Source organism: Giraffa tippelskirchi, chromosome 6 (assembly GCF_054371585.1).
Source record: "Giraffa tippelskirchi isolate mGirTip1 chromosome 6, T2T-mGirTip1v1.2.pri, whole genome shotgun sequence".
NCBI classification, from domain to species: domain Eukaryota; kingdom Metazoa; phylum Chordata; class Mammalia; order Artiodactyla; family Giraffidae; genus Giraffa; species Giraffa tippelskirchi.
The window spans coordinates 109,886,670-109,913,503 of NC_137280.1; the positions used below are offsets into that span (position 1 = coordinate 109,886,670).

Genomic DNA, 26,834 nt, shown 5'->3' on the forward strand with positions numbered 1-26,834 from the left:
TCATCAAAAATACAAAATATTGCCAACAGAATATGGAGAAAAGGGAAGCCTTGTGCACTGTTGGTCAGACTATAAACTGGTGCAGCCACTATAGAAAACGGTATGAAGGTTTCTCAAAAAATTAAAAATAGAACTACTATATGATCCACTTCTGAGCTATATCCAAAGGAAATGAAATTATCTTGAAGAGCTCTCTACACCTCCATGTTTGCAGCATTATCTACAATAGTCAAAATCTAAGTGGATGAATGGGTGAACAAAACGATTCAAACATAAAAAAGAAAATCCTGCCATTTGAAGCAATGTGAAAGAAACTCAAGGGCATTAAGCTAATGAGATAAGTCAGACAGAGAAAGACAAATACTGTATGACATCACTTATGCACAGAATCCAAAAAAAACCCCAAACTCAGAAACAAAGAGCAGACTGGCGGCGGCCAGAGGGGAGGAGGTGGAGGAAGGAATAGGTGCAGGTAATCAAAGGGTATAAATCTCCAGTGACAAGAGGAATGAATCATGGTGATGTAATATACAGCATGGTGACTAAGTCTAACAATACTGTATTGGATGTTTGAGAGAGTAGATCTTAAAAGTTTTCACTACAGGGGAAAAAAGTTTTAACTATGTGACATGATGAATGCATTATCTAAGCTTATCATGGCAATCATTTTGCAATGCATACATATATAAAATTAGTACACTGAACACCTTAAATTTACACAGTCTTAGATACCAATTATATCTCAGTAAGACTGGGAAAAAAGAAAAAAAGAAAAATAGCATACACTGTCTATACTTTAATGAAGTTATTAAAGGTGCTGAGAATTCTATTAATCAACCACAGGTTAATAAGGCAGCTACCATATTCTACAGTGTATTAAACTTCAGCAAATGTACCCTCCCCTATTGTAGGACACCTAAGGAATAAAACAAAATGGTAAAACCTGTGCCTACTATGAGATCCTTCAGGAAGCCTCAGCACTCTGGTAGGTCTGGCCATGATGATCTCCCTGCTCTCCGCTTGCCTTCCAACCTCACCTTGATCCAGATGACATTCGCGCCAAGCCTTGTACAATTTAAAAGCTGAGCACTCTGAGACTCCCAGTGATCTCTAAAGTTTTCATGAAAATCCTTTGAGATGTGGCTAATTTTTTTTAAAAGAGTGGGCTTTTAAAATAAGTGGAAAATAATTTTCTTTGGAACTTTTAAATAACTTTAAAGTCAAATCTAAATTCTCAGCCTTGAACTACTTATCAATGACAAAAGTGACAAATACAAAGCTCTCACCTCTTATCCAATTGTTATGGAAAATTTCTGGACTATTTTCAACTATTTTTACCTTATATAATATCTTTTCAACATATTTAACCCCTTTTAATATTGAAGCCAAAGATTATAGTGACAATGAAAACAAGTATTTATCCTGGTTTTTATTGAATAGTTTTTTTTTTCCCAAGTACAGATTGTTCCAATTAACTTTAACTTCTCTTTAAAGATTTGTATCCTATTTAGTGTTTACATAACTTTACCCCATTTGCCTTTAGGTTCCCTCTGCCCTTTGATATTCTTTCACATTCTGATTTCACAAAGCTGACAAGTTCTTACTCTACCCTGTTAACAAATCTGTCCCCTTTGGCGGTTACATTCTAGTTCCTGAGAAGATTACTTAAGCTTCTAAACCAAACCACCACTTCCCACGAAATAGCTTTCCTTTCTCTCTAATGAAAGAAGTAACATATTTTCTTCATAAAAATTACAATGGCTGAACACTTACTATATATTATGTGCCAAGTGTTGAACTAAGTATTTTATTTTTTTTATCTGATTTTAATCCTCACAAAATGAGGTCAGAGCCATGATGAGTACCATGGCCCAGAGGAAGAGAGGTTAAGCACAATGTCAAAGTCACAACTCTAGGAAAGAGCAGGGCCAAGATATATGAATCCAGATCTCTGTTTTCAAAGCCTGGCTCAAACAACAATTTAAAAAACAAAACAAACAAAAAACAACAAATACAGACTCTAGCTCGAGCTGCTGTGCCAAACCATAGCATTCTTCCCAATCTTTCCACAGTTAGAATTGCTGATAACATTTGTTTCTTCCCTCAGCTTTATTGATATATAATTGATATATACATTGTGCTGTACATTAAGATGTACAGCATACTGATTTCATAAATGTGCAGATTACAAGATGATTACCACAATAAGGTTACTTAACACATTCATCACCTCACACAGTTACATTTTTTTTTAATGGTGGGAACTTCTTAAATCTAGTCTCTTAGCAACTTTCAGACACATAATTCAGTATTGTAACTACAGTCACCATGACGTGTACTTCACATCCCCAGAATTTATTCATCTATAACTGGAAGTTTGCTCCTTTGACCACCTTCATGGGTTTCACCCACCTCCTTCTTTCCAAATTTTAAATGCCAAACAAGCATGTCTACTCCTTGCCTCAATGCCTTTACTCTTATCTAAAACACATCATACACGTTCGTTTGGAATTCAATAATATATTATGAGTATCTTTCAAAATGAATACATAGGTCTTTTTTCTTCCTGTCATGGCTCAACACTAGTTGACCAAGTGGAAGTTTCATAACTAATTTAACAGGCTCCTCTGTCCATGGGATTCTCTAGGCAAGAATACTGGCATGGGTTGCCATTTCCTTTTCCAGAGGATCTTCCCAACCCAGGGATCGAACCCGAGTCTCTTGCATTGCAGGCGGATACTTTACCACCTGAACCACCGGGGAAGACCTTTTGTTAAACTAGGTTTGGTTAATCATCATTTAGGCTGCTTCCAATTCTTTTCTGTTACATATAATATTGCAGTGGATATCATAAGAATACATTTGAGCCTAACATACTTCTGCATGTGTCCAATTGTTACCTAAGAATGGATTCCTAGGGAAAAAAAAAAGAATAAACTCCTAGGAGTGGGATGACAGGGTCAAAAGGTATACATATTTCAAATTTTGATACATATCGCCAGACTGTTCCCCAGAAAGTTGTAATTTGCAATCTTATAAATAGTATTTGCTGCTAAGTCGCTTCAGTCGTGTCCCACTCTGTGTGACCCCATAGACGGCAGCCCACCAGGCTCCCCCGTCCCTGGGATTCTCCAGGCAAGAACATTGGAGTGGGTTGCCATTTCCTTCTCCAATGCATGAAAGTGAAAAGTGAAAGTGAAGTCGCTCAGTCGTGTCCCACTCTTAGCGACCCTATGGACTGAAGCCTACCAGGCTCCTCCGTCCATGGGATTTTCCAGGCAAGAGTACTGGAGTGGGTTGCCATTTGAGAAATGTATAAATAGTATTTGAAAAATTCTCATGTTTGCCCACTTGCCCTCCAACCCTGGGTCTTATCAAACTCTGCCTATCAGATAAGTAGGAAGTAATATCCCAAAGCACACAGATCCAAGACTTCGATTTCCCCCTTGATAAACCTAATGCCTGGGTTCCCACTGAAAATGTTCTAGATAAGAAATCAGTTTACACCAATTCTGAGTTATAAGGTTATCATCAAGTGCTAACGTTCAACAGTCCATACTATGAGGCTAAATCTATTTTGCAAAAGCACAACAAAAAGAGTCCAGAAAAGAAAGAAAGAAATACAAAGGATGTAGAAGAAAGAGAATTCAAAGAGGGAAGAAGTGGTTCAAGGATATGATGGATGAAGAATCAATCAATACTTTGCAAGGAGGAAGCCAGTTCCATATTTTGCGATCGTCTTGGAGAAACAAGTGATGTAGCATTCTGCTGAACCTCAAAAGGACCACAAGTCTGTAGGTATTTTTGTTGTTTGTATGTGCTCATTCAGTTGTGTCCGACTCTTTCCGATCCTATGAACTGTAGCCCACAGCTTCCTCTGTCCATGGGATTTTCCAGGCAAGAATACTGGAGTGGGTTGCTATTTCCTCCTCCAGATAGATATTTTTATTCCTCTGATGAACACTCAAACTCCACAAACCTGAACTTCATTCCTCCTTCTTGAATGAACACTCACAAGGTCCTTTCATCAGCATTCCTTACTAATTTTACTCCACTTTTGCTAATCACCTTATTTCCTCCTCACATTGATATAAACATGTTCATGCATTAGGGTCATAGTCATTTAATCTTTCAAGATTCATGCTGCCATTTCCTCCTTTGTTGTTGTTCAGTCGCTAAGTCATGTCTAACTCTTTGCAACCCCATAGATTGCAACACACCAGGATTCCCTATCCTTCACTATCTCCTGGAGTCCTCAGACTCGTGTCCATTGAGTCAGTAATGCCATCCAACTATTTCATCTGCTGTCACCCACTTCTCCTTTAATTCCCTTTAAAGTGAACACCAAACAAAGCTAGGAATATTTAAGATCTTGGGGTATACGGTTTTTTGGTCTTGAAGAAAAAGGGAAAGAAAAGGAGAAGGAAGGGAAAGACAAAGCCCTGCTCTTGGAGCAGTCATTGGCTCTAAGACCAGTCTTTGGCCCAGGCCAGGTTTGTCTGTCTGCCTTCTCCAAGCTTTCTGAGACCTTCCTTCCCTCCACTGTGGAGAGCCGCCCTGGGATCCTCTAGGGGGCGCTGTCCTGCCTTACCTCCCCTATCAGAGTGTCTCCCGCTGTTGTTACCGTCCTAGAGGGAGGTTCCATTTTGGTCAATGAGCCCCGCTTCCTCCGCCCTCCCCTCGGGGTCCTCTGAGGATGGCCCCACTGCCTTTCTGGTCTCGGTGCAGTGCCCCCAGTGGTGTCTTTGGTGGCGGGGGGCTGAGGGGAGGATGGGGGAGTGGGGTGGGGGGTCGAAGAGTGACATCCATTCCCCAACCTCTGCAAAGGCATCGGAGCTCTGAGAGCAGCCTCAGTACAGCTAGTGATTTCTGTTACTCTGTGAAATCTATCTCCTTGGGGAAGAAAACTCCCCACAAAAGAAACCAAAGATGGATGGAGAAAGGGAAAAGAGGAGCCACCAGCTAAATGCGGCAGGTGCTTTATTCACGTCATCCCTGTTAGGCCTCCCACCATCCTGTGTGCCCGGTTTTATTTCTTCCCAGTTTAAGTACGAAAACAGTGACTTAAAAGAAGTGAAGTAACTTGACTGGCAGGGCCTCACACCTGGGAAGCATGAGCTGAAATTCAGGTAATGACTGTGGCTCGGATCATGAACTCCTTATTGCCAAATTCAGACTGAAATTGAAGGAAGTGGAGAAAACCACGAGACCATTCAGGTATGACCTAAATCAAATTCCTTATGACTACACAGTGGAAGTGAGAAATAGATTTAAGGGACTAGATCTGATAGACAGGGTGCCTGATGAACTACGGATGGAGGTTCGTGACATTGTACAGAAGACAGGAAACAAGACCATCCCCAAGAAAAAGAAATGCAAAAAAGCGAAATGGCTGTCTGAGGAGGCCTTACAAATAGCTGTGAAAAGAAGGGAAGCAAAAGGCAAAGGAGAAAAGGAAAGATATACCCATTTGAATGCAGAGTTCCAAAGAATAGCAAGGAGAGATAAGAAAGCCTTCCTCAGCTATCAATGCAAAGAAATAGAGGAAAACAACAGAATGGGAAAGACTAGAGATCTCTTCAAGAAAATTAGAGATACCAAGGGAACATTTCATGCAAAGATGGGCTCAATAAAGGACAGAAATGGTATGGACCTAACAGAAGCAGAAGATATTAAGAAGAGGTGGCAAGAATACACAGAAGAACTGTACAAAAAAGATCTTCATGACCCATATAATCACAATGGTGTGATCACTCACCTAGAACCAGACATCCTGGGATGTGAAGTCAAGTGGGCCTTAGGAAGCAGCACTATGAACAAAGCTAGTGGAGGTGATGGAATTCCAGTTGAGCTATTTCAAATCCTGAAAGATGAGGCTGTTAAAGTGCTGCACTCAATATGCCAGCAAATATGGAAAACTCAGCAGTGGCCACAGGACTGGGAAAGGTCAGTTTTCATTCCAATCCCAAAGAAAGGCAATGCCAAAGAATGCTCGAACTACCGAACAATTACACTCATCTCACACACTAGTAAAGTAATGCTTAAAATTCTCCAAGCCAGGCTTCAGCAATACATGAACTGTGAACTTTCAGATGTTCAAGCTGGTTTTAGAAAAGGGAGAGAAACCAGAGATCAAATTGCCAACATCACTGGATCATCAAAAAAGCAAGAGAGTTCCAGAAAAACATCTATTTCTGCTTCATCGACTATGCCAAAGCCTTTGACTGTGTGGATCACAATAAACTGTGGAAAATTCTTCAAGAGATGGGAATACCAGACCACCTGACCTGTCTCTTGAGAAACCTGTATGCAGGTCAGGAAGCAACAATTAGAACTGGACATTGAACAAGAGCCTGGTTCCAAATAGGAAAAGGAGTATGTCAAGGCTGTATATTGTCACCCTCCTTATTTAACTTATATGCAGAGTACATCATTAGAAATGCTGGGCTGGAAGAAGCACAAGCTGGAATCAAGATTGCTAGGAGAAATATCAATAACCTCAGATATGCGGATGACACCACCCTTATGGCAGAAAGCGAAGAAGAACTAAAGAGCCTCTTGATAAAAGTGAAGGAGGAGAGTGAAAAAGTTGGCTTAAAGCTCAAGATTCAGAAAACTAAGATCATGGCATCCGGTCCCATCACTTCATGGAAGATAGATGGGCAAACAGTGGAAACAGTGGCTGACTTTATTTTTCTGGGCTCCAAAATCACTGCAGATGGTGATTGCAGCAATTAAATTAAAAGATGCTTACTCCTTGGAAGGAAAGTTATGACCAACCTAGATAGCATATTAAAAAGCAGAGACATTACTTTGCCAACAAAGGTCCATCTAGTCAGGGATATGGTTTTTCCAGTGGTCATGTATGGATGTGAGAGTTGGACTATAAAGAAAGCTGAGCACCAAAGAATTGATGCTTTTAAACTGTGGTGTTGGAGAAGACTCTTGAGAGTCCCTTGGACTGCAAGGAGATCCAACCAGTCCATCCTAAAGGAGATCAGTCCTGGGTGTTCATTGGAAGAACTGATGTTGAAGCTGAAACTCCAATACTTTGGCCACCTGCTGCAAAGAGCTGCCTAATTCAAAAAGACCCCGATGCTGGGTAAGATTGAGGGCAGGAGGAGAAGGGAACAACAGAGGATGAGATGATTGGATGGCATCATCGACTCGATGGTCATGGGTTTGGGTAGACTCCGGGAGTTGGTGATGGACAGGGAGGCCTGGCATGCTGTGGTTCATGGGGTCGCAAAGAGTCCGACACGACTGAGCAACTGAACTGAACTGAACCGAACCCCTCCTCCAGGTCTCTTGGACCCAAGAAAGTAATTCCCATCAAGCTTGAGAGTAGAACTTCCCAATCTGAGGCCTGCAGACCCCTAAGAGCCACTGAGTGGGCTCTGGGGGCATCAGAATGTCCTAAGAGTGGGGTGCTTGCCTTTTGTGGGAGGGTCACCAAATGCCCTCCTTGATCTCCTTGCCTCCTCCAACAGTCTGAACACTGATGCTTCACTCATGTGTAGAACTACCCACCCTTGCTATGACCTTAATTCTTCTACTGTTATCTTTTCATTATCCTGAGGAGTCATCTTGTTAACATATTATTTAAACAACAATTGAAAGAGAATAACTTTCAGAGAAGTGATGAAATGAACCATGACTGTCCTGAGCTACCAAGCCTCACCCACCTCAAGCTTTTATCAGATGCTCAGAAGGGTCCATAACCAGAAAAAATATTGAAAATTAGTGAGACATACCCCCATAAAGTCCTTCTCCCTGGAAGAAATAAAAACAAAATATACTTCTTCATAGACCTCTAAATGTGTTGCAAGGGCTTCCATTCAGAAATACAGGGGCACCCACAGATGAAGTGGCCACATGTCATCTTGGTCCAACAAAATTATTATCTGCCACTCAGGGTGAGAAAGTCTAATACTAATGCATGTTACCAAGGCTTTTAATACAGAGGAAGGAAGTTGTGGTTTAAGTAGAGGAGGAAACTGCAGAAGAAGTCTTTGATCTTTGTTTCACAAAAAGCAACTGAAAATGTAAATAACTGTCTCCTTCCATACCGGTTGACAGATAACAAGAAAGCAGTTTTAACAATTTTATTATACACATGCAAGACTGCTTTTGCCTTTTGACTAGGTAAATGATCAATGGCTGGAAAGAAAATAAGTCAATGGGGCACAGAGGAGTACAGTGGCTCAGATACCCTGCCAGTGCACTATCGGAACGGTCTTAGGAGAGACCAAAAAAAAGCTAAGACAATCAACAACATTTATTATGTACCAAATGTTTAAGACCTACTCACAACGCCACTCTGATGTAATGGAAGTCTTCTGGCGCCAAAAGTCAGGAGAGGGCAGCCTGTATGATATACTGCACACCAGCTGGGAAACTAAAAAATAAAGGTGGAGGAAGAGTGGTACACAGAAAAATACAGGAGATTTATATGAATTAAGCAGAAAGCAAGAAACAAGTGTGAGGGGCCAGGCTCGCCAATGCCAACCTCCTGAGAAATGACGCAGATTACCCTGAAAAAAGTTTTCAGGTAGAATATTTGTGAGTACGTCAGCAGGACAGGAGGGAAGGCTGTCATTTGCACCAAAGCTGTCATTTTATGACTCACGTGTGCCTTCAAGCTCCGCCATATTCACTTAATAATATTATTTTACTGTCAATTATCAGATGGGCAAGATGCCCAAGATACCATGTGTTAAGTCATGAGTTTCCTCCACTGTAAGTTAAAGAGGTTGGAATCAGCTTTGAAATGCTTTAACTCTAAGTGAAATGGTATTAGCATTACTCAAGGTGCTGTTTGTGATTTGATTTTTCCTTGAAAAGGTACTCTTCAGTAAATGAATGTTTTTAAATTACATGTGCATACTCTAAAGGAGAGGAGTAGCTGCTGCTAGATAAACACAGTGTAGCTGTAAAACTCTGGTTAGTGGCAAGACTGCTTCAGTGGGAAAATAACAACTACATTTTCATCATTAAATTAGAATAAGAATCATTTCCAACTAAGTCTTGAAGTGTATCTACATATGTATGCACACACACACACTAAAATACATCATATTTTGATTCAATTGATTGTTAAGGTATATAATTTAATAGCAGGCGTTTTAGGGGAAGGGCTTCAACATTATAATACATCTCCAATTAGAATTGTTAAAAATGAAAAATAGGCACACCTCAGAATGAAAGACTACAGTGAAAGCGAAAAAAAAGTGAAAGTGTTAATTGTTCAGTCATGTTTGACTCTTTGTGACTGCATGGATTGTGATCTGCCAGGCTCCTCTGTTCATGGGATTTCCCGGGCGAAATACTGGAGAGGGTAGCCATTCCCTTCTCCAGGGACCCAGGGATTGAACCTGGGTCTCCTGCATTGCAGGCTGATTCTTTACCATCTGACCCACCAGGGAAGCCCATGAATGGATAAACATAGATGCTTAATTAGATGTGTCTATCCATCTTTCCAGGTTTTCTTGACAGGGGATCACTAGCAGAAGCTATGCATCAGGTGTTTGACTCCTTCCTCACACTGAAAACACAGAAGCTATTAAAAGAATTTTATAAAAGTTGCACTAAAAAAAAGTATAATGAAGGTGCACACCTTTTGACCCAACGATTTACTTTGAGAAACTTATAACTGCTTGAATACAGTGACATATAAACAAGGAGGTTTACTGTAGCATTAATTGGAATATAAAAACCTATATTCCACTGTATGATACCATTTATATGTGGAATCTAAAAGATACAACAAACTAGTGTATAAAACAAAAAAGAAGCAAGCTCACAGATATAGAAAACTAGTGGTCACCAGTGGGGAGAGGAGAGGGGAGGGGCAATATAAAGGTGGAGAGATAGTTACCATGGGATTATATGAAATCATGTGTGTGAAACTTTTGAAAACTGTAAAGCACTATAGAATTTAAAGACTTTCATTTAATTAAAAATAATAAAAATAAAGAATCTATGTTTCTATAAAAACTGATATAGAAAAACCTATAAAACCATGAATGTTCAACAATAAGAAAATTCTTAAATCAGGATATAGTTGTGGATTTGAAATATGGCATTTGAATGGCATATGTATTTGAATATGGTATTTGTATTTGAATGGGTTTCCCAGGTGGCTTAGTGGTAAAGAATCTGCCTACAGTGCAGGAGAGGAAGGTTCAGTCCCTGGGTCAGGGAGATCCCCTGGAGGAAGAAATGGCAACCCACTCCATTATTCTTGGCTAGAGGATCCCATGGACAGAAGAGCCTGACAGGCTGCAGCCCATAGGGTTGCAAAGAGTCGGACACAACTCAGCACACAGGCACACATATGCACATGAATATTTGAATATAGATTGGGAATGTGGAATACCATGACATAAAAAAATGAAGTAGATCTCTCTGCTAATATGGACTGATGCTCAAGATATTGAATATGTGTGAAAAAAGAAAGGTCTCAGTTTTAAGAGTAATATTCTATATCTTATTTACTGTAAAATGCACATTTCTTCATGTCTTAACAACTGAGAAATTGGTGTACAAGCAATGGCATCTTAGAATCCATGAAATAGAGTGGTACAATACTATTTCTGTACATATTAATACACATGCTTGAACATGCATAACAATTTTCTGGAAAAGTACTTCTAATTATAACACAAGGGAAGCAAAAGATGTTTTATTTGCTTTCTTTTACTTTATCCTACATTCTTTCTTAAGGTTTGAGGTGTTTCCTGGAACACATATTACTTCCAAATAAAAACAACACAAACCACCTGTAAGTAGTTGCAGTTTCCTAAAAAGTAGTGGCTTGGACAACCACTGGGACAGGTTATTCCTTTTGGGGAAACCAACCCCAGGAGATTTTTTATTTTACAAGAAGTGAAAAGCAAGGATCGAAGAAGAGGGAAGTTCACTAAGGAATCCTGAGCACATAGCAATGTTTCTTCCTTTCTGATCACTGAGGCAAGTACTGCCAAAAGCTCTAGCTTGGTCTTTTTGCTGGAAGACTGGTGGGGGCAGAGCGGGCGGGGGTGGGGGTGAGAGAAAGGGTTAGGAACTCAGAGGAAGTCTGGCCCTCTGGGAGATGGAGCAGCAAAGCAGAGAAAGTGTTCTCTGAGGGAGAAAACCGCAGGTGTGGGGGTGGGAGACTGAGTTGGGCCACAGCCGACACACCAGCAGAAGATGGCAACCTCAGCACAGGAGCACCAGGCCCCTGCGGAACTCTCAGAAGGGGAAACTTCAGGGCAGGGATGCTCACCTTAAGGTCCTCCATCCTTGGAGTCACTAAGGTGGCGGGGGTTGGGGGAGAAGGCGGTAATCCTCTGGCCCACACAGCTCTAAGGCCAAGAAATTTCCAATAGCAGAGGCCTGAGCTACCATGACCTGAATATTTTCACATAAGGTAGGTATCCTTTACAACACACAAAAAATAGATTAGAAGTATCACAGTTTAGAAAACTTTGTTCCAAACGATTTTCAAGCTTAGAATTAGAAAGAAAAAAGGGAAACGAAAAAAAATAAATAAATAAAAGCAAAATGCAACAGAAAAATAAGAATTGATAATACCATTCTGAGATGAAGGACCTAAATCTTTTGAGATTAAGACCTTAATATTCTAACACTTGTTATAAAGTGAAGCAAACATTCGGAAATTTCATTCGCTGATGACAAAGTATACTATCCCCCTACCCAATTTAATATATTAAGAAAATGGCCACTTGAAAACTAACTTCATTTTTGAGGGGAGGAACTCCCAAAATGATGATCAAGAAATTGTTTTTAATACCCTATATTTCCTCAGACTTTCCATTTTCTTTTGCAAATCAGCTTACTTAAATTCTGCTCACAGGGGGAGCCTGTACCTGGGTGGCCCACAGCGCCAAAACTTATACTTCAAATGCCTCCATCACTGTTATTACAGTTTGGAATGTAAAGATTTACATTTACCGCCCCCTCCCTTTAAGCAACGTGGCATTATTTTTCTCTTTATATCATGATAGAAGGCATATTACATTGACTTACTTGTAAATGATGTAATTATATGTACTCTTTCAATGATAACTTTCACCTCCCTATTCCTTCGGGACTTCTTTGTTCTGGTGCAGCACCGTTTCCAACACCAGGTTAGAAGTTAGGAAAAGGTATCACTTAAATCAATTTGTGTTAAACAGAGATGTGTTGTCTTGCTTCTGGAAACATCCAAAAGGGAAACGTGTGCTACAAGATTGGTACAGAAGATCATTTAAAATAATTTCTAAAAGGATACTATCAGTTTATTGAAAGGAAATTACAAGAAAACAGGGATAGTTAAGTTACTTTCATCTGGGAAAAATGAGTTCCTGCAATCAGAGTCTTTGATTTCACAACATCGCCAATAAGATGGTAACTGTGTTGACTACACACTGTACTCAGATAATGATAAGGATTCTGGAGTTCAGGCTCTGGGGACTTTGGTTGCACCATAAAGGGTTTTCTTGTGGATCAGGGAGGGCCACAAGTTTACAAAAGGCCATGACTGTTTTCTGCAGCAGTCATCATTCTAGCCCCTCCCCACAAGCTCTTTTCCCTAGCCAGTTCTATCTGTGTATATAAACAAGAAGACAATAAGAATGGAAAAGGCCAATAAGACAATAAGAACTGGAAAAGATCAGTTTTCATTCCAATCCCTAAGAAAGGCAACGCCAAAGAAGGCTCAAACTGTCACACAATTGTACTCATCTCACACACTAGCAAAGTAATGCTCAAAATTCTCCAAGCTAGGCTTTAACAATACTGAACTGTGAACTTCCAGATGTTCAAGCTGGTTTTAGAAAAGAGAGAGAAACCAGAGATCAAATTGCCAACATCCGCTGGATCATCGAAAAAGCAAGAGAGTTCCAGAAAAACATCTATTTCTGCTTTGGTGACTATGCCAAAGCCTTTGACTGTGTGGATCACAATAAACTGTGCAAAATTCTGAAAGAGACGGGAATACCAGATCATCTGACTTACATATGTATGTATGTAGGTCAGGAAGCAACAGTTAGAACTGGGCATGGAACAACAGACTGGTTCCAAATAGGAAAAGGAGTACGTCAAGGCTGTATATTGTCACCCTGCTTATTTAACTTCTATGCAGAGTACATCATGAGAAACACTGGGCTGGATGAAGCACAAGCTGGAATTAAGATTGCCAGGAGAAATATCAATAACCTCAGATATGCAGATGACACCACCCTTATGGCAGAAAGTGAAGAAGAACTAAAGAGCCTCTTGATGAAAGTGAAAGAGGAGAGTGAAAAAGTTGGCTTAAAGCTCAACATTCAGAAAACTAAGATCATGGCATCTGGTCCCGTCACTTCATGGCAAATAGATGGAGAAACAGTGGAAACAGTGACAGATTTTATTTTGGGGGGCTCCAAAATCACTGCAGATGGTGACTGCAGCCATGAAATAAAAAGACGCTTGCTCCTTGGAAGAAAAGTTATGACCAACCTAGACAGCAGAGACATTACTTTGCCAACAAAGGTCCATCTAGTCAAGGCTATGGTTTTTCCAGTATAGATGTGAGAGTTGGACTATAAAGAAAGCTGAGCGCCAAAGAATCGATGCTTTTGAACTGTGGTGTTGGAGAAGACTCTTGAGAGTCCCTTGGACTGCAAGGAGATCCAACCAGTCCATCCTAAAGGAAATCAGTCTTGAATATTCATTGGAAGGTCTGATGTTGAAGCTGAAACTCCAATACTTTGGTCACCTGATGTGAAGCGCTGACTCATTTGAAAAGACCCTGATGCTAGGAAAGATTGAAGGCGAGAGGAGAAGGGGATGACAGAGGATGAGATGGTTGGATGGCATCGCTGAATCAATGGACATGAGTTTGAGTAAACTCCGGGAGTTGGTGATGGACAGGGAGACCTGGTGTGCTGCAGTCCATGGGGTTGCAAAGAGTCAGACACAACTGAGTGACTGAACTGACTGAAGGTAAGATTAGCAGGGATCACATCAAAAACTGACAACCAACAAAGAGGAAGCAGTCAAGCTAAACAGAAGATGTTTAAATGATAATCTGGTAGATCCTTCGTTTTAGACCAACTGGCCTCTATAAGCTCAGTGCATCACTGCATTCACTCATTCCTTTATTACCTTAAACACAGCCTGCCCAGTGCATTCCCTAATGAGGGGTGCAGTCACTACAGACAGGCAGGGTGTGTAGTGATTCAGGCTGTGGAGCCACTGTGCTTGGGATCAAATCCTACCTCAGGGCTTCCCTGGTAGTCCAGTGGTTAAGACTCTTCCTTGCAATGCAGGGGACACGGGTTCAATCCTTGGTCCAGGAAGATTCCACCTGCCGCGGTGCAAGTAGGCCCCTTCTCCAGAGCCTGTGCTCTACATCAAGAGAAGCCACCGCAGTGAGCAGCCCGTGAATCATGACTAGACTGTAGTACCTGCTTGATGCAAATAGAGAAAGCCCCCGCGCAGCAACAAAGACCCAGCATAGCAAAAAATAAAAAATAAATTAATTTTTTTAAATGTTGTCACTAAAACAGTTTAAAATAAAATGGCTAAAAAGCCTTTTAAAAAGATCCTACTTCTATCAACAGTAGCAGCAAGACCGCTGGTGAGTTGTACAGTGCCCTGTGACTCAATTTACTTCTCCTTAAAAGAGAGAAAGTAATAGCCTCTATTGAAAACTGTTGCTATAAAGATGAAACGAGTTAATACACATTTAACCCTTAGAAAAGCGCCTAATATTTAGTAACTGCTCACTAAATGCTATAATCACCATTGTTGGGGAGGCAGGCCAGTAGACCCACAGTTACAGTACAGTGGATAATTCTGTGATAAGACACCCTGGGGGAATCCAGAAGGGCATCATCCTATTTATGTGGGGGAGTCAGGGGCTGAGAAGAGGAGGATACACCTAGGAGCATCTCACATCAGGAATGCAGATCAATGAGGCAGGTGGGCACTCCATGCAGAAGAAACACTATGTGTGAAAGCTTAAATTCAACTAACTGTAAGAAGGGCTTCCCTAGTGGCTCAGACGGTTAGGAATCTGCCTGCAGTGCAGGAGACCTGAGTTCAATCCCTGGGTCGAGAGGATCCCCTGGAGAAGGGGATGGCAACACACTCCAATATTCTTACCTGTGAAATCCCATGGACAGAGGAGCCTGGCAGGCTACAGTCCATGGGGATGCAAAGAGTCAGACATGACTGAGTGACTAGGCATGCATAACATACGTAAGTGTAAGAAATAGTTCAGAATGGCTGAAGTACAGAATGCCTCTGGAAAGGGGGAAGGAAATGAGACTTGAGAGTTGGACCAGAACCAGTTAACGAGGCCTTTCATATTTAAGTGAAGGAGTTTGAACTTGACCCTGAAAGCAGGGGGACCAATTTCTAGCATTTGAAGCTTGGGTGAGACAAGATGGGATTCATGTCTGAGAAAGAGCCTGCAGGAGGCAGAAACATGGAGGGCAGTCTCTCCTCAGTTTATACTCAGAAGACAGAGGGCAGAAAGGTGGAGGACATGTCCATTCCAGCTGGTTGAAATGTTGACAGCTAGAAACCACTTACCCGGTAAATTTACCTAGGTGAAATATTTCACCTCCAAACAATAGTGGGAAACTATTACACAAGGTGATAGAAACTGTTGTTTTCTATTTACTTCTCACTGTTGGGTTCACTTACACAATGAAAGGCAAGAACTTAGGGGCAGGGTGACCATCTCAGGAATGCCTGTGCCAGGGCTGGAACAGCTCACCCTTTCCTCCCATTGCTTCCTGTTCTGCCCAGGGTTATTCTGGTTTCTGCATGGACCTTCTACTGAATTCAACTTGTTTTTCCTCTCAGTTTTTTTTTTTTTTTTTCTCTGAAGCAAGCATTCACTGAGCCTTCTGCCTTGGTATCTCAATGCTAAAGAATCTGCCTGCAATGCCAGAGACCTGGGTTTGACCCCTGCATCAGGAAGACCCCCTGGAGAAGGAAATGGAAACCCACTCCAGTATTCTTGCCTGGAGAATCCCATGGACAGAGAAGCCTGGCAGGCTACAGTCCATGGGGTTGCAAAGACTCAGACATGACTGAGCAACTAACACAACACATACATCTTGAATTTACTTCACTCTCTTGCACCCACAGGATAATGGGAGACAAAGCCCTGTCTCCTATCTTTGAGGGCTGTGAGATTCGAGTCAAGATACATAGTGGTGCTGGCCCTCCAGAGAACAGGTCCATCTACCCAAGCCCACCCCGCAGCCTTCCTCACTCTGCGCACGGCAAGAGAGGGCAGAGGGAGGAGGAAGGGGGCCAAGTGTTTTCTGCGTAACATGTCATCAGCAGCAAAACATTAACTGGGACCCAGTCCTCTGGCTTCTGAACTCTGAGCATTTTCTACCAAGTAATACACATTTTAAACAAAACACGACGCTCATTAAAGTAACCATACTCTTTATGACCTCACTGGCGTGGGTAATGGAAAACCCAGCAGTTATCTCTACCAAAGTGGAATGTTTATTCTGGCTGCAGAGCTGTTCCCCTAAAGGAGTTCACCCAGAAACCAGGCCCCAGTTCCCCAATTTTTCCCGTTTTTGTGGTTTCTGCTTTGCAGGGCTCCAGGGCACAGGAAGAGTCTTTTTCAGAGAAGAGAAGCAGAGTAGGATATGGCAAGCATGACAGGTAGATCTTCCCATGCAAAGTTCTAAAACATAATAAAAATCAAATGAATGAAGGCAGAAATTATAGTTTTAATGGCTCAAAGTATAATAATGTACAAAATCAAATATGAAACGAAAAGTGGGAAATCCAACTAGGAAGTCTTCAAGGGTGATGCAAAAGGAGGGCAGGGAGAAAGTTCAGAGTTATTTTCTCCCCAGCACATGACAGGAAACCTGCTTTGCTTTGCAGTTCGGCATTTTCATTTGTTTTTGTAGGTGAACCTTCTTAGCTCATATGCTTAAAGTGTTAATTAAGAATGGAAATTAATGCACTGAACCAGCTAACCCAGATGAAAAGATGATGGTCAGGAGAGCAACACCCTCCAAGTGAGCTCATAAAATGTCCACTAAACGATGAGGGGGAAAGGGGGGGGCACCGTGGAAAACCAGATGCTCTCCCACTCGATATGAGTGAATAATTTGACAGTTCTGCAAACCAATTTTCAAGGGAAACAGAAATCATTTTCAGCTCATCATTCCCAAAGAAAGGTGAATTTCTTATTTTAACAGTTACACAGTGACTATCAGGAAACATACTATAAGCAGAGGAGGAAAAAAAAAAAACTGTTCAAGTTTCTAGAAATTATTTTCTCTCATAAAAGGATTCCATGTTTCTAGACTATCTCCCTTAAAATATAAATCTATTGGAATTATCACCATGAAAGCACAGGAATCTTCTCGTCCATAAAATACTAGTAAGCAGTCACACAAGCTATAGCTTAGAACCAAATGATCTGAACATACAGATGGTTCAAACAGATGGTTTGAAGGTCAAGTTCAAAGAACCGGCCAGTCTGACACCAAATAGGTCACCACATATGGTCCTATGATTCAAAATATCTAGCGAGTGATTAACCAAAATTTCCTTTCTCTTATTTGCTAAAAGATAGAGACTAAAACAACTACAAATATTTCAGAGTTTGATGGGACCTCAGAAATTATTTAATCTAAGTGGTGTCTTCTTTCTTATGATAAACTGGAAAATTCCTAGGAACATCTATCTCACCCCTGTCCAGTACCTGGACTCTCATTTGACTACACCTTCCCCCACAAAAAAAAAGTTAGATGAGACACTGGAGTGGGGAAGAGGGCACAGTGGGAATATTAGCATCCTGGTTGATATTTGGAACATATTTTACCTTAAGGAATAGGACTGTATTTCTGATACATTGTAAGTATCTTATCTTGTCACTTCCAGGCCAGTTCCCATTTCTTTTCCACGTAAAGACAATTTGTTAAAAGTCTTTAAAACGTGTAAATCAGATTTCTGTGGAAAAATTAGTTCTACCGACATTCCCTGAGGGCCTAGTAAATGCCAGACATAGAAGTGGGTGATAAGACACAAAGATGGGGCTACCAGGTCTCCAGCCTTAAGGAGCTGATGCACACACATAACTACAAAAATCACATGTAATTGAGGTGTGTAGAAAGTATCATGAAGATCCAGAGAAGGAAGAACCTACTGCTGATGAGGGAAAAATCAGAGAAGGCTTCCCATAGGAGATGATGCTTCACTGGGGTTTTGAAGGCTGAATAGGAGTTGGCCGAGTAGAGAAGGGGGAATCAGGGAATGATAGTCAGTAGGAATGAAATAATACACAAAGGAGTGCACACTGTGGAATATACCAGATGGCATGGGCATAGGGTATCCAATGGGAAACAGTGGGAGGGAGGGTAGAAAGGGTGAAGCAAAATATGAGGAGCTCTGAACACTAAAGATTTCAGACTTTAATCTGTAGCCAATGAGGTTTACTAATGGATGGTTTTTTACACATGGAAGTAACACAGCTGGGTGGCAAGTTCAAGAATGGACTGGAAGCCAAGAGACAAGTGAGAAATAATAATCATGGTTATATAGGGATCTGACTTTCAGACAATTGTCTCCATCACTTTCAAATCAAAGCTCAGGAATCATTTGTAACATTTCTAGCATGAGGCAGCTTAAAACCTGCCTCGGTCACTGCCATAACAGGGGTCGACATGTACAGTACGTCACCCCAGAAGAACGCCTCCTCCTCTTTCTCATCCACCTCACATCCACTCCACTAAAGGAATGCACCACGTAAGTTAGCCTGAGGTCTGTGGAAGAAAGGCCTCCGACGTAAAATATGTTCCAATACAACCACGAGAATAAAACCAAGGAGAGCACAATCTATAGAGTCTCAGGTGGTCCCAGCCCGAACATTAACCAGCTGCTTGATCTCAGGTAAGTTATTCAGCCTCCTTGGCCTTAACTTTTCTCATCATAAAATAAGAACAAAAAAGCGATCTTCTTTGTTGATATGTTGATATGTTGAATGTTGATATGATGTTTAAAAACAGATCCTTGTACAAGTATACAGTGGGCTTCCCAGGTGGCTCGGTGGGTAAGGAATCTGCCTGCAATGCAGGAGACACAGGAGACATGGGTTTGATCCCTGGGTTAGGAAGATCCTCTGGAAAAGGAAGTGACAACCCACTCCAGTATTCTTGCCTGGAGAATCTCATGGACAGCGGAGCCTGGTGGGCTACAGTCCATAGGGTCACAGAGAGTCGGACATGAGTGAAGCAACTAAGCACACATACATGCACATGTGTACAGTAAACAAGAAAAATAATACTCATTCTTACACCCACTTTTGACAATAGATAGCCTCTGCAATGCGACATTGCTTCTAAGTTTCAAGCATAAAAAAAAATCTAGCTATTGACAACTATTACAAATGACATGGTTTTAGATGGTCTACTTTTCTAAGATGGAGGGTTCCCATCTTAGAAGCCGGAAAGCCTATTTTAACTTTATCCTCTCTAAAATGTGTAACAGTTACTTAAACAGAACATGCTGATAAAAACGAAACCTTCTTTCTGATGATGAGGTCATCATGCTTTTCTCAAGCACCTGCTGAGGTAAAGGGAAGGGTTACCACATTAAAAATGACTTGATAGGAATACAGCCCCAAAATATAATAATAGTCTTAAGTGAACTAGAACCTTTAAAAATTGTGAATCACTATATAAATACACCTGTAACTTATATAATACTGTACATCTAGTACATCAATACTATCTCAGCTTTTTTAAGTTAAAAAAGAAAATACGGGGACTTGATATACTACAGATTTGCTGTCAATGGGGTTTAAATTATATCCTAAGCATGTCTATAACATCCTGGGCTATCACATGTAAAATACATATCACAAGTGTCACCTGACACCCACATAATAGGCTTGTGGTTGATCAGCACAATGCCAACCTTGAGTCACTTACACCTCTCCAACCCTTACCCTTTGTTGGTTGGTTATCTTTTCTTTTCTACAGCTTCATTGGGGTATAATTTATGATGATAAATTTACAATGCAATGAGTTTTGGTACATTTAGAAAGTTCTACAACAATCACCAAAAGCCAGTTTTGGAAAATTTCATCATCCCACAAGTGCCTGTTTGCCCTTAATCCCCATTCTCACTTCAGCTTCAGACAACCATGCATCTATTTTCTATCTTTATACATTTGCCTTTTCTGGACATTGTATATAAAGGCAATCTTACAATACAGTCTTTTGTATCTGGTTTCTTGCACTCAGCATAATATTTTCAAGGTTCATCCATGTTGTAGCATATATAGTACCTTCTTTTTAATTGCTAAATAGCATATTGTATAAATACTTCACATTTTGTTAAACATTTACCAACTGTTGGATATTTAGGCTGTTTCTAGTTTGGGGCTCTTACATATAATGCTTCTACAAATATTTTCTTAGATGTATCTGTGTGAACATCATTTTGTTTCTCTTTGGCAGATGCCTAGAAGTGGAACTACTGGGGTTTTATTGCCTTCTCCCCAACATCATGTCAAAATATCAAGAGTTTGAATGGACCTTAAACATCACATGTTCTAACCTTTTATTCAACAAAAGAGGAATCTGAAGACCAGAGGCATTAACTGATTTTCTTTATTCATAGTTCACTGGTGATAGAGACAGGATTTAAACCCAGACTTCCATTTTCTTCTTTTTTAGTCAGTTTCATCGTTCACCCTGGATACATCCCTCATGGAGCCCTCTTCGCTCTGCCCCATTCTGGATTGGTCATTCTCTCTGTTCCAGAGCTGCTATTGAAGAACTTCTCTCCTTAGTCAACGTAGGATGCCCTTATACCTCTTGTCAGCTCTCACATCCTCCCCACAAACATCCTAAGGCCTTCTGTCTCACCCCTGGGGAAGTGGGAACCTATTTCTGAGCCTTCCTGCGATTCTGTGAGTATATCAGTGACTTCTGGTCCCTCTCCTCACTCTCCCACAAGCATTTTATTCTTGACCATCTCTCTCTGCAAACTCATTTGCCATCACTTCATCTGCTTTCCTTCTTCAAGTTCTGTGTGGTTTGGGGTTATAGACATCTCCTAGGTTTATAAGAATAGAGTATGCAGAAAATGTTCCTGATCTTTTGCTCTTTTCAATTGTTTGGGGGGATTTTCAAGAGAAGAAAGCAAATTGCCTTTGATAGTTTGAAAGCAGAAGTCTCTAACAATCATGAGACTGTGATGAAACACTTGGTAAATGAAATTACAGGGACAATGAAAATTTCATTCAAATTAGGAAAAGAGGAAGGAGATAAAACCCTGCCCCAAATCCCAAACAAGTTTCATTCCATCAGTGTCTTTACATGTGCACAAAAAAAGGCTACCTTTCACTATTCAAAGAGTCAAACAGCCCTGACTTCACTCTGTGGCTGGTTATTACTCCATTTGCCTAATTTAGGCAAAATAAGAACTCTGTTTGAAGCTAAAAATAATCCATGGGGTTTTAAAAATAAAAGGATTATCCTAAGTTTCCTAAAAATATGTTGGCAAACACCAAGATCACAAAACTGATTCTAAATATTTCTTTTTTTTTTTTTTAACCTACATAAATCAAATCCACTATGCTTGCTCTCTCTCTTGAAAAATGTTTAGCTGTAAATTATGCCCCACAGGAAGGAAGCTGTGGCTGTACTTACATACAGTAATTGGCTGCTATTATCCAATCAGCAAATATTTATTGGGCATCCAGTGCACTAGGCACAGCAGGGGAAATAGAAGTGGATAAAGATATGGCCCTTATGACCCTTATAATCTACTTGTGATAAGACAAAAGCATGAAAAGTTAAACAGTACAAGGAAGTTTTGATTAAGGGGCATGGGGAGAAGTGTTAAAGAATTTTAGAAATTACCGAGTTGACAAGTTGGATAATACCAAGGAAGAAAAGGGAAATAAGGGCACCAAAACCCTAAAGCTCACACACAGACTAAAGCTGAACTGTGACAATGATCATGCCATTTGCCTGCTCAAAAATTCTCCTGGTTCTTATCACTAGGAATCAAAGAAAATTCCACACTTCCCAGCTTCACCTTCAAGACCTCACAGGCCCTGCCCCTTTCGCCTTGCCAGGTTTTGCTCCAGCTGCATGTTCCTTGAACACACAAATACCTAATGCTGTTCCATCCCCTCTAGGCTCCTGATGTTCTGTCCTTCAATACCTTTTCCCACAATCTCAGCCACTGAAAATCCATCAGCTTTACATGCCATCTCCTTCCCTGGAGCACCTCCAACACTGTTTTTTGCATTACTACACAAGATGTTTGCCTCTTGAGATAGCCAGTCTCCTTTTGCCAGAAAATACTGCCAGGATGCCAGGAGCACAGGGAGATCTTGCCTCATCTCTACCTTAGGACTCGTCTCTCTCACCCTGACATTCCTACCTTATCCCAGGGCAAGAGCAGCTTCATAATGTCACAGGGAATACATAAACGGTGGGACAGAGCAGGAGTCAGGCATGGGATAGGAGTGGGGTTTGGGGGAGGAGACTGGAAATAATAGACAGTAACTGCTTACAGGGTTTGCTGTTGGTCAGCCATGTCTAAGCAGTCTATGGTAGAATCCCCAGAATCAAAGGTATTTCATAGGTTTCTCATTGAGAAGATTTCTTCTGAATCCTCTAATATTTTAGAGACCTTGCCCAGTGCAAGTTCTCACTGGAATTCAGACTAACTTATGATCTAACAGAGCTGCTGCAGGTCTTCTTGGGACTCACTGTAGCTGGTCTAGGTGACTAATAGGACTGAATACCTCTCTTTAGGCCATAAATGAAAGTAGAAAAAAAAAATACAGGACCAATCTTTCGTGGGTCGTTTTATAGATCAAGCCATAGAAAACCACACAAGGATGCAGTCACTCCTTTGGGAAACAAATCCAATCATCATTCCTGTGCTAAATTACAGGAGGTTATGGGCTTTCCAGGTGGTGCCAGTGGTAAAGAACCTGCCTGCCAATGCTGGAGACATAAGAGATGCGGGTTCGATCCCTGGGTTGGGAAGATGCCCTGGAGGAAGTCATGGCAACCCACTCCAGTATTCTTGCCTGGAGAATCCCCAGAGAAGCCTGGCAGGCTACGATCCATAGCATCGCAGAGTCGGACACGACTCAAGTGACTTGGCACCCATGCACAATAAGCAGAGTAAAAGCAAGGATACAGATTTTCCTTGACTTACAATGGGGGTCCTGATAACTCCATCATAAGTTGAAAATGCACTTATTAAACCAATGTACAGAACATCATAGCTTAGCCTAGCCTGCCTTAAGTGTGTATAGAACTCCTATATTAGTTGGGTAAAATCATCTAACAAAAGACTTTTGTATAATTGTTAGATATCTCATGTAATTTATGGAATATTGTGCGTGCATGCATGCTAAGTCCCTTCAGTCCTGTCTGACTCTTTGAGACCCTATGGACTGTAGCCCGCCAAGCTCCTCTGTCTATGGGGATTCCCCCAGCAAGAATACTGGAGTGGGTTGCCATGCCCTCCTCCAGGGGATCTTTCTGATCCAGAAATCGAACCCTTGTCTCCAGCATCTCCAGCACTGACAGGCAGGTTCTTTACCACTAGCATCACCTGGGAAGCCCATGGAATAATGTACTTAAAGTGAAAAATAGAATGGTTGTGTGAATACAGCGTGGTTGTAAGTGTATGGGTAGTTTACCATCGTGATCACATGGCTGACTGGGGGCTTCACTGGCCAGCATCACAAAAGAGTATGCACTACTTGTCACTAACCCAGAAAAAGATCAGAATTCAAAATTCAAAGCACAGTTTCTACAGAATGTACATGGCCTTCTTACCATTGCAGAGTCAAAAAATCTTAAGTCGAGCTATTGTAAATCAGGCACAATCTGAAATAATAAAATATACTAATCCCTAACAGGCGAGCGGGCCCAGAGGGTAAACTTACCTTGAACTGATATTTATATGAATGATTCTGACAGATGATAGAAATAGCAAAATAATTAAGAACCTCCCTATAGGAAAGCTACAAAATCACATTAAAAGGGAGTTGGTTCTCATTGTAGAAAGGAGTGAATGTGGCTTGAAACCAACGAAGGGAGTACAAATCTAGTCAATCTAGCCTGGGGCCAAAGACAGAGGATTAGTTCCAAGAATGAGTATATAGTGCTTGTTAGAATTCTGTACAGTTTGATTTTAAATGCCTCTCTTTCTCTCTCTCTTCAGAGACTATATCCACAGACCTCAAAGAGATTCTGGTATTTAGCCTAATGATTTCCACATGTTAAACACACCTCATTGCCTACAGGCACCAAATTAATTTCTTCTGAAAAAGGAGGCTAGGGTTTGATTCTTCTATGTAAAATTATTCCATTCTATTAGTTGTGGGAGACCTGGACTTCATTAGCAAACAACTTGAAGCTAGTTACACAAACCTGCTGATAAGAAAAGGCTGCCTTCCAGCTGTTCCCCACACGCTTTTGTGAATAAAGAGCCATTTCTTGAGCAAAAGTCTGTCTAATCTCTTAAAGATGCTGTATTTCCATTTAATAAAACATTTTAAAGTGGCTCACGATCTTAATCTCATTTATTGTGCTGCAAGCTTTAATAAAATCATTTGATAATATTTGTGCTCCAGTATATCTCAGCAGTATCAGAATAAGATCACATTTTTTAAAAATACACAATGCTGACATTTCCTCAGGCTACATCTTTGCTTTAGCGCTTCCATTTCTTACTCAAGAAAGGTATCAACTGAACTCCAATGCACTGAGAAAATAGAGTCAAAATAACCATAAAAACTTAGGAAACTGTGTAGGAAATCATGTGAAGAGAAAAGCAGAAAGTTAAACTGTGTATATGCTATGGTCATAGCTATACTGTATAACTAAGGATAAGGGTGGAAAGAAATATGAAAAATGAAACATTTTCTCACACACACCTAAAACTTAAGTTGTTTTTTTTTTTCTTTCTTTCTAATCTCCTTTATTTCTGCTAGAAGTTGTCTTAATAGTGGGTGTAGTTTGTTTGCTTTTTAAAATTATCAGGATAAGGTCTGACCTCATCAGACAAGATCTTATGAGCCAGTTACTCAAGGGCAGTGACTGCCTGGACCACCCTAGACAGAGGTCTCTCTTTTCCTGAACATTCTTCAGCAATAGCAACTCCACAATTTCCAAGATTAATCCCTGAAGGGGGAAAGAAACTCTGTCTAACCTGTTGTTGGTAGTGGATTTCAAGAACATGTCCTCATTTTTAGTTTCATACTAATCTTTAAATGGGCTTCCCTCATAGCTCAGTCGATACAGAATGTACCTGCAGTGCAGGAGACCAGGGGTTGATCCCTGGGTCGGGAAGATCCCCCGGAGAAGGAAATGGCAACCCACTCCAGTATTCTTGCCTGGAGAATCCTGTGGACAGAGGAGCCCGGCAGGCTACAGTCCATGGGGTCCTAAGAGTCGGACATCACTTAGCGACTAAACTACCACCAATCTTTTAACGAAAAGTAAAAACGATATCTGGATAATCATAAAAATGAAGTCATTCATATTTCCTGAGAACATGGAGACACAGATGATTTCTAGACATGAACAAAACTTAGTTACTACTCTCAGGGAAGATACCTAGTAGGGGGCAGACAACTGCCAATTAAGGTGCGGTGTCATAAGTGATAATATAAACGACATAAAGATAGGGAGACCAGAATGAGCTATTCAAATTCTTAAGAGGAAGACACTATTCTTGGACTCTTCCTGTTAAAGAACAGGACCAGGAAAAGTTGCATAGAGGAGGCAGCATATGAACCAGATCCTGAAGGATAGTCTTTGCCCAGGAAAGAGAAGTGATGGCATGCAAGCAAGGGGGATATAATCAGCAAAAATGAAAGCAAGGAATAGTGGGTTGTGTGCTAGACAATGCATAGTTGAGGAATGGGAATCAAAGGAAACATGCAGAAGAGTAGTGGGGATCAGACTTGGCCTTCAATACAGAGAGAAGGGTGAGGCAAGCAAGCAAATATTGTCCTTTGGGGCCTGGGCAAGGAGTTTTGCATTTGCTTTTCTATTTAATCCCAACAATCTGTTTTACAAGTGAGAAGATTGAGGCTCCAAGAAGTCATATCCAGTTTCTGAAAAGCACACCCATCACCTACACATCCTGGAACTTGCATTGTATCCTGTCCCCAGCAGGTCCTCGACAAATACTGCCGAATGAATGGATGATGAACCAGCAGGGCCATGAGCTGCTGGTCCACCATAATGCGCTTCCAGACTTGTTTAAGATAGACCAATGGGAGCCACTGACAATTTGGGGTTAGAGGATGTGTAATCTGAGAGTTGTGTGTTAAGAAGAGGACAGTAAAGGCTGGGGAGGTAGGGGATTATCTAATACTGGGAGACTAGTGTTTATTGACAACACTTTGCTTTGCTCAGTATGCTTTGTTTATAAAGATTTTTCTAAGAAAGTACTGGGCTTCCCTGGTGGCTCAGATGGTAAAGAGTCTGCCTGCAGTGCGGGAGACCTAGGTTCAATCACTGGGTCCGGAAGACTCCCTGGAGAAGGAAATGGCGGCTACCCACTCCAGTATTCTTGCCTGGAGAATCCCAAGGACAGAGGAGCCTGACAGGCTACAGTTCATGGAGTTGCAAAGAGTCAGACACAAATGAGCAACTAACACTAAAGGAAATATTAGACTGCCTCAAAAATTCAACTGAAATCTAAATTCTCTCCTTTACCAAATGTATTTTTATTATGAAATTTAAGAACAATAGAACTCCTTTTTCTCCTTCAAATCCAAATTCCACTATTAATAGTGTATTGTTCATTCTTTGAAAAAA

At 41.0% G+C, this 26,834-nt stretch overlaps 1 protein-coding gene and 2 long non-coding RNA genes across 7 annotated transcripts in view; 1 reads left to right on the forward strand and 2 right to left on the reverse strand.

The window, feature by feature from the left end:
- The window catches only part of TNFAIP8 (TNF alpha induced protein 8), a 137,724-nt gene that overhangs the window by 89,180 nt on the left and 21,710 nt on the right, over window positions 1-26,834 (reverse strand). The window lies entirely within an intron of this gene.
- Window positions 1,441-6,473, forward strand: LOC145509790 (uncharacterized). Its single transcript, XR_014056414.1, has 2 exons — window positions 1,441-3,149; window positions 3,913-6,473. It is a non-coding gene; the product is annotated as an uncharacterized LOC145509790 (long non-coding RNA).
- On the reverse strand, window positions 21,562-25,107 carry LOC145509789 (uncharacterized). The gene is made up of 2 exons (XR_014056413.1): window positions 23,611-25,107; window positions 21,562-22,978 (listed from the first exon to the last, which is right to left on the reverse strand). It is a non-coding gene; the product is annotated as an uncharacterized LOC145509789 (long non-coding RNA).